Source organism: Lipotes vexillifer, unplaced genomic scaffold, assembly GCF_000442215.2.
Source record: "Lipotes vexillifer unplaced genomic scaffold, Lipotes_vexillifer_v1.1 scaffold298, whole genome shotgun sequence".
NCBI classification, from domain to species: Eukaryota; Metazoa; Chordata; class Mammalia; order Artiodactyla; family Lipotidae; genus Lipotes; species Lipotes vexillifer.
Genome location: NW_006793272.1, coordinates 3,688,996 through 3,698,091, shown reverse-complemented (window position 1 = coordinate 3,698,091; position 9,096 = coordinate 3,688,996).

Here is a 9,096-nt window from a genome sequence, read left to right as displayed (position 1 = left end):
AGATGTGCAGTTGTGGACTGCATTTGATCTACAGGGTAATGATGCATGGAATACTGGGTTCTTTATAATGGAAGTTTTCTGTATACCTATGATATTAGCAATAAGCAGTGAGGTTGAATTTCTCTTTTACATTAGCAAACAAGATAACATCAGATGCTCTCAGAATTGCCCTTTATACTCCTTTTCAAAGAATCCCTGAAGGTTTCCTGGCTGCAAGAAAGTATCATTTTTTTTTTTTTTTTTTTTGCTGTATGCAGGCCTCTCATTGTTGTGGCCTCTCCCGTTGTGGAGCACAGGCTCCGGACGCGCAGGCCCAGCGGCCATGGCCCACAGGCCCAGCTGCTCCGCGGCATGTGGGATCTTCCCGGACCGGGGCACGAACCCACGTCCCCTGCATCGGCAGGCGGACTCTCAACCACTGCGCCACCTGGGAAGCCCAAGAAAGTATCATTTTTAGGGAAAAAAATACATCCCCTGCATAAGAAAGAAGAAACACATCCCTTTACCACTCCTTACGACGGTGAAATAAAGTTTTCTTGGAGTGAGACTAGAGGTGGTGCCATTTGTTACTCTTTTCCATTACCATTTTTCACTATCCTCATGCTGCCAAATGAATGTATATGAGAAACTTTTCCTTCATTTCTTTTTCATTTATTTCTGATCTGATTTTTATAATTTCTTTCCTTCTGCTAACTTAGGATTTTTTGTTCTTCTTCCTCTAATTGCTTTAGGTGCAAGGTTAGGTTGTTTATTCGAGATGTTTCCTGTTTCTTAAGGTAGGATTGTATTGCTATAAACTTCCCTCTTAGACCTGCTTTTGCTGCATCCCATAGGTTTTGGTTTGTCATGTCTCCATTGTCATTTGTTTCTAGGTATTTTTTGATTTGCCTTTCAATAAGTGGTGCTGGGAAAACTGGACAGGTACATGTAAAAGTTTGAGATTAGATCACTCCCTAACACCAGACACAAAAATAAGCTCAAAATGGATTAAAGACCTAAATGTAAGGCCAGAAACTATCAAACTCTTAGAGGAAAACATAGGCAGAACACTCTATGACATAAATCACAGCAAGATCCTTTTTGACCCACCTCCTAGAGAAATGGAAATAAAAACACAAATAAACAAATGGGACCTAATGAAACTTCAAAGCTTTTGCACAGCAAAGGAAACCATAAACAAGACCAAAAGACAACCCTCAGAATGGGAGAAAATATTTGCAAATGAAGCAACTGACAAAGGATTAATCTCCAAAATTTATAAGCAGCTCATGCAGCTCAATAACAAAAAAACAAACAACCCAATCCAAAAATGGGCAGAAGACCTAAATAGACATTTCTCCAAAGAAGATATACAGACTGCCAACAAACACATGAAAGAATGCTCAACATCATTAATCATTAGAGAAATGCAAATCAAAACTACAATGAGATATCATCTCACACCAGTCAGAATGGCCATCATCAAAAAATCTAGAAACAATAAATGCTGGAGAGGGTGTGGAGAAAAGGGAACACTCTTGCACTGCTGGTGGGAATGTGAATTGGTTCAGCCACTATGGAGAACAGTATGGAGGTTCCTTAAAAAACTACAAATAGAACTACCATATGACCCAGCAATCCCACTACTGGGCATATACCCTGAGAAAACCATAATTCAGAAAGAGTCATGTACCAAAATGTTCATTGCAGCTCTATTTACAATAGCCCAGAGATGGAAACAACCTAAGTGTCCATCATTGGATGAATGGATAAAGAAGATGTAGCACATATATACAATGGAATATTACTCAGCCATAAAAAGAAACGAAATTGAGCTATTTGTAATGAGGTGGATGGACCTAGAGTTTGTCATACAGAGTGAAGTAAGTCAGAAAGAGAAAGACAAATACCATATGCTAACACATATATATGGAATCTAAGAAAAAAAAAAACTGTCATTAAGAACCTAGGGGTAAGACAGGAATAAAGACACAGACCTACTAGAGAATGGACTTGAGGATACGGGGAGGGGGAAGGGTAAGCTGTGACAAAGCGAGAGAGAGGCATGGACTTATATACACTACCGAACGTAAAATAGATAGCTAGTGGGAAGCAGCCGCATAGCACAGGGAGATCAGCTCCGTGCTTTGTGACCCCCTCAAGAGGGAAGAGATATGGGAACATACGTATATGTATAATTTATTCACTTTGTTATAAAGCAGAAACTAACACACCATTGTAAAGCAATTATACTCCAATAAAGATGTAAAGAAAAAAAAAAAAAGCTCTCCTGACAAAGATACCTAAGTTTGACCAAACCTGATCTGTGATTGCTCTGGCCCAGATGAACATGGAGAGAGGCTGTGTTTTCTTGCATTTCTTTTATTCCTAGTGAGGTCAAGTATCTCAACATGTTTATTGATTTTTGCATTTTTCCTTCTATCAATTTCTTCTTTGTATCTTTTACTTGTGTTTCTATTGGATAGTTGTCTTTCTGTTGTAAGTTTAGGAGAAGTTTTGTCATATTAAATTATCATATATCTGTGTTATAAATATTTCCCCAATCTATCTTTTTTTTTTGCGATATGCAGGCCTCTCACTGTTGTGGCCTCTCCCGTTGCCGAGCACAGGGTCCAGACGCACAGGCTCAGCGGCCATGACTCATGGGCCTAGCCACTCCATGGCATGTGGGATCTTCCCGGACCGGGGTATGAACCCGTGTCCCCTGCATCGGCAGGCGGACTCTCAACCACTGAGCCACCAGGGAAGCCCTCCAATCTATCTTTTATCTGTTGACTTTAATAATCATATAATTTTCTATTAAAATGTGTAATAATTAAATATAATAAAATTGCTAGATGTCTTAAAAAAATGTATATGAGATACTGATGTCTGATGAAGCCCAAAACGTTACTTCTCTCAAAGCTATCTATCCTTTTACAGGGGATGAAAGAAATAAGCAAAAAAGAAACTATAAATGTGGCATCTTTCTAATTTGGTGGTCCCTGGACAAGTGATTTACTAATACCCGTAAAGTCACAAAATCATACTACTGTCTCCGTCTCTGAACAAGACCATTTTTCATCCACTGACTAGTTCCACTCTTCTTTAGGCTACAAATGTGAAAGCTCTGATAATACATATGAGGAAAGCTGTACCTCAAGTATAGGAACCAATATACCACCTGCACATATAAAGGGCAAGAATGAAGCATCTTAACAGTATTATCTATCCTATAAAAACCTGGGATTTCAAATCTGGACGGACTTTTGGAGATCATCTAGTTCAACTACCACATTTCTTACAGACGGAAAAATGGAGGCTTAGGGAGGGATTGTACAAGATCACTCTGATAGTGGTAGAACCTGGATTGGATCCTGTAGCTTCTGATTGCTAGTCTGGTAAGATATCCCACATAAGCAGACAGTTTCCCAGTTTCCCTCCCAGTATGGGCGATGATTAACCAAACATGATCTGCAATACAAACTTCTGGAATATGTTGTCTTTCTCTTGAAGATGAAAGAGTGCACATTTCAAAACCAAAGAGAACCACGTCTTTTCCCTAATGGTCTTCTCTGACCACTATATTTTCATGTTCAAGAATTATGAGTTGAACAAACCTTGATATTTAGTATTAAAGTGTTTCCCATTATTCACCTATTGATTCAAGGTTTCTTAATGGTATAGTTCATTTTTATTCCAAAGCACTTTGACCATGAACTCCCAGGAACAGCAATATTAAATCTAAAAATAGGTAAATTTTTAAATGCATAATTTATCAAACTCCTATCCAGAGAAATATTGATTTTGAGTACTTGTCCATAAAATATTTCTCAGTATATACTACTAGGGTTTAAGTGCAAATCTCTTTCAATGCTTTTTGCATTTTATTAAGGACCAAAATTCAGTCTCCTAAAATTTGTTGGTATGATGCATATATTCTCATATTATTTGTTATTGTGTATGCTTCCTCTCTTCTCAGCTAGATTATACACTTTTCTAAGTGCAGGAATCACTTCATCAAACCTTTCTTGTATTCTTCCCTGCACCAAAACACAGGATATGTCACATAGTCAGTGTTCCATATATAGTTCTAGAATGAACAGATTTATTACTTATCTCCAAGACAATGGCTATATAGTTTCTTTGGAGGACACAGGCTTCAGAGACAGAAAATATTGGATAAAGAATACAAATTCACCAGCTTTGTGATCTTAGAGAAATTACTTGACAAATCTGATACTCATTTTCTCACCTATAGTACTAACAATATCAATGATTCTAAATTACTTCAGAAGCTTGTTGTAAAACGAGATAACATCCGCGAATTATCTATCTCTCACATTTCCTGCTTTAAGCAATGGACATAAGCAATAAATATTCACTCCCTTTTCTCTGTTTTTTAAATTTGAATCAAATAATTACAGAAATGACCTGGAAAGACCCTAACATAAACAAAAAAATATCATGCCATAGAATCATGCAGAACAAGTTAAATCCAGATAATAATATTATCCTCACAAAACTAATGGGAGGACTGAGAATAATGTAAGTAAAACAATTACTGCAGTGCCTAGTTCAAAGTAGATGCTTAACACATGATATTATTTATTGTTGGAGTATTTTATTCAACCAAAGTTCCTCATTGGTCTGAACTCAAATTTTAATACATTCATCAGTTCTAAATTATAATTGAGAGGTAATATTGCCAAACTCTATTTATGATATATCCATGGCAGTATCTGTAGACTCTTGCACATAAAGTATTTATTCTAAGCCTATATTAGTGTGTCCTCTGGATTGCTGTTCAATAGAGACAAAGGCCACCACTAAATATACTCCTGAAGGAGAAGGATGGGCACAGTGCCAGAACCACAACAAAGAGAAAATGAAAACACTGGGGATGAGAAATCTAAGCCTCTATCTTTCCAAACATTCACAAAAACACAGAAAATTGTGTAATCAGCTCCAATGTCCACATGACCCAGTTTCAAGTTCAGCAAAATTTTGCCAGTTCTGTTTTCTCTATCAGGTCCTAACTCTGTATGTGTGGGTGTTGGAATATTTTAAAGATAATAATAGGCATCATGTCATTTCAGCAACAAACTCTTTAGTCTGCATGATATAGACATTTTATGAACATAAATACCATACCATTATCACAGCCCCCCAATAATGTTAATTCCACACTATCATCTAATACTCAGCCCGCATTTGAATTGATCTGATTTTCTCAAAACGTTTTTACAGTTGATTTTTTCCAATCAGGATTCCAACATCATATATACATTACATTTAGTTGTTATTTCTCCTAAGTCTCTTTTATTCTAAAAGGGTCATTTCTTTTTCTTTGGGAATCTGAGTTGTAATGTGGGTAAATGTGTGATCATAATTCACAGATGTTGCCTGGAGCTGGAAAGGCAGAAAGCAAGTTAGTATGGCTCACTGTAGATGCTCAGATACAGTGACCATTACACACTATTCAGTGAACAGTACCAAACACTAAAAAGAGAGTTGACTGTACCTGCTGGATGTGAATATAAGTTACTCTTTAAAAGAACAGAAAAACCAACTAAAAGCCATCCTATTGTCATTGCTTAAGCTCAATCCTGTGTATCACGGTTGCTTTACTGCTCTACTCCACTTTTCAAAAGGTAAATGACATTCTCTAGAGTCATACAGGATGCATCATTGAAATGGTTAATGTACTAGTGATTTAAAAAAAATCAGTTTATTTCTTTCCTCCAGGACTATCCTCTGGAGAAACTTTGCTCTAAGCTTTTATTCTGCAGCATGATCCAGAGCTTATTCTTCCATAAAAATTTTAGCTTCAAGGCAAAATTAGCTGATAAACTCTAAAATGATCTGTACTTTTCACTGTTTAACACATTAAAACATTTTCCTTAACCATTCTCTATTGCTCGTTAGCTTGTAAAGGCTTGACAATGTCCCGAATGGTATTATTAATCTGAATCATGCAGTTTGCTGCAAAATGAGCTAATAGTCATTGTATTCACAGCTCCTCATAGGAGTAGATTCTTAGAGGTAAGCAAAGTTCATCCTTAGAAGAACAGTTGTTTTTGGACTACTAGAATATCACTTAGTACAGAAATTGAATTTACACTTTAAAAATCCACACTAGTGTTATATATTCCCTTAGCTTACATCATTTATCCAATGTATCTTATTCTTCATCAAATATTTATTTTAGGTTTACTCTCATTCTGGCATTCAAAGTTCTCAAAAGTCTCACTCAGGTGGAATTTCTGTGAAGCTAATGTAGAATGTAATCTCTGGGCCCTTCACTTGCGTGGGTCCCTTTCCAGCCCTGGCAGGGCCTTAGCAATGTATTCATATAGCCATACATTTCTGAAAAATTTGTAAAATTATCATACTTTAACTATATTCAGTTAAGGCCACTGTTGCATTCCACTCTGATTTTGCTCCATGTCAGATGTCATTAGAGGGATCATAGTCATAGGCCTTTTTACAATCTGACTAAGGGACATTGACAAGCAATCTGAAATTGACAAAGATAACATAAAACTAATTTGCCATTATAATGAGGACATAGATGACAAATGTGTTAATGAGTGCCATCAGTTCAAAGAGTGGTAAGATTACTCATTGCCCAAGAAAATTTCATGTGTCAAGAAATCTTTCAGTTTACATATAAAAGAATTTTAGTAGTAGTTTTATCAAATTTGACAACAATCCTAAAAAAAAATTATGACATTGTTTATAATAAGTTGTGAGGCTGAAAAAGCCTGTTTTAAACTAGCAATGATAAAAATAAATATCTATCACACCACAGGTAAAAAGCAATAATTTCTCTATTCTTTCCTCAGGCGTTTATATTATAAAACCATTGTCTTATGAAGAGGCAATCAACAAGTATCAGGCAAAACTTGTATGAAGAAAAGTAGTGTAGAGGAGTCCAAGCCATGAATTAATAAAAATGTTATTTTTCTAGATTTTAAAAATGTTTGCCAGCTTTCTAAAGTTTGAAGTTTGTTGAGATTTTTTTTTTCTCTTTTAAATATTTTTGTTCATACCAAATATTGCATTCAAAATTTTATAGCATTTCTCTTAAAGAGAGCCCCTGATTATATGAGCTTTAGATCCCACCAAACCTAGGTGTACCCCTGATCTGACCACTCACTATCCACTTAAAATTATCACCCACTGTTTTCCAGTATGAACCCTCGTCATTAGTTGAGCCAACTGCCATGCATGAAATAAACCAAGTTCCTTACCATCCCTCAAATATACCGTATTGATACTTGCTTCTACTTTTATTCAGGTTAGCTTGTCAGCCATCCTCAGGGTACCCAACTAAGCAAATATTCTTACAGAGTTAACTCAAGAGCTATCACCTGTAGGAAGTTTTTCTCGATTTGATCATCCCTCCTCAGATGCAATTAGACTTTTCTCTGAATCAGCTTTCACTTTACATTAACTTATACAGAGGTTAAGTACTATAAGTCAATCCCTCACTAGATTGTAATTGTTCTCAGAGCAGGAGGAAGATCCTTTAGGTGAGTTTTTGCCAGAATGTCTGGTACATTATTTTCCTTACTCTGGGCTTTCAGTTGATGTTGGTTGAATCAGTAGGTGATGTATAGTGGAATCGTATTTTTAGAACACAACTGAATTCACCTCTATGAAGCTGTTTTTTCCTGTCTAGTCAAACCCAAATTGATTTCTCCCTTTTTAGAAATTTTCTTTTGCATTATAATCTATATCTTGATCATTTATCATATAAAAACACCAATTATTATGTGTTGCCTTCCCATATGAATTGAGAGTAGAAATCATGACATAGACTTCTTTGGGAGCTCTCCTACAGCCATGCTATTCAACTGCATTTTTAAGCACAGTTTATTTATTTCTCCACTATAAAATATTCTTCTACCTATTTTCATTTATGATGTAATGTAACATTCACAATCATTGCCATAACTTTCCAACACCTGTATACTCATTTACTTGATATTTTCTCTCAACACACTCATTTTAAATATATATATATATATATGTATATATATACACACATATAATTAAAAAAGAAACAGCTTAAATAGAAAGTCAGGATTGATAGCCATAAAAAACAGTTATGATTTCTAGCTTCTGTCAAATCCTCTGACCCCAAGCCTACTTCCTTTTTATTAAACAGAAAGATTACTAAATGTTAGAAAGATATTAAAGACTCATTAGCACCAAACTGAGACTTGCTCCTTAACATAATCCATTCATTCATATAATTTATATTTGTTGTCTTTCTCCTATATGCCTGGATACTCAAGATACCTGGTTTCATTGGGATCCTACTGGGAGAAGATGGGGGAAATAATCAATGCAAATAAATATACAAGTTAATTTGAGCTAGAACAAATTCACTGAAGAAAATAAAATGGAATAATATAAATGAAATTGACTGGGATGAGAATCATTTTTGATTGGACAATCAGAAAACTTTTTAAAAGATAGCTTTCTCACTGAGTTATTATTTATAAAGTCTAGGTCTGTGTATGATCTGAAATAATCCATGTATACCACCAAGGTACATGTCTTTCATTTTGGCAACCACTAAACCATAGTTACATTTTGAAGTAGACAGATCTGAATAAAAATCTCATCTCTACCACTTACCAGCTGTGAAATCTTGGCCAATTTACCTAATCTCTCTAAGCCTGTTTCCTTATCAGAAAAATGAGGACAATCAAAATAAAAATCATAGAATTGCTATAAAGAATAAATAAGAGAAAGGAAGTCATATACTTCACAGAGTGCCTGGTACATCATAAGCAGCCTTTTGCAAAAGTCCTATGGCAATTTCACCATTTGACAATTGTCAGGTCCCTTTGATAAATAAAAGGAGGCTTTGGTAGTTAGAAGTTGGCAGAAGCTGTACATTTCCTACCCCAAAACCTCACTACCAGGTGGTATGCTTCATTGAAGACAGGTTTTTGACCAAATTCTGTCATGTGTACAAATATTTATAAGCACAAAACATTCATAATTGCATGTAGCTCAGGTTAATTCCCACTCTGACTGAGACACACAGACTGACACTTTGCAGCAATATTTACTCTGGGCAGATGCTATGATATTTCT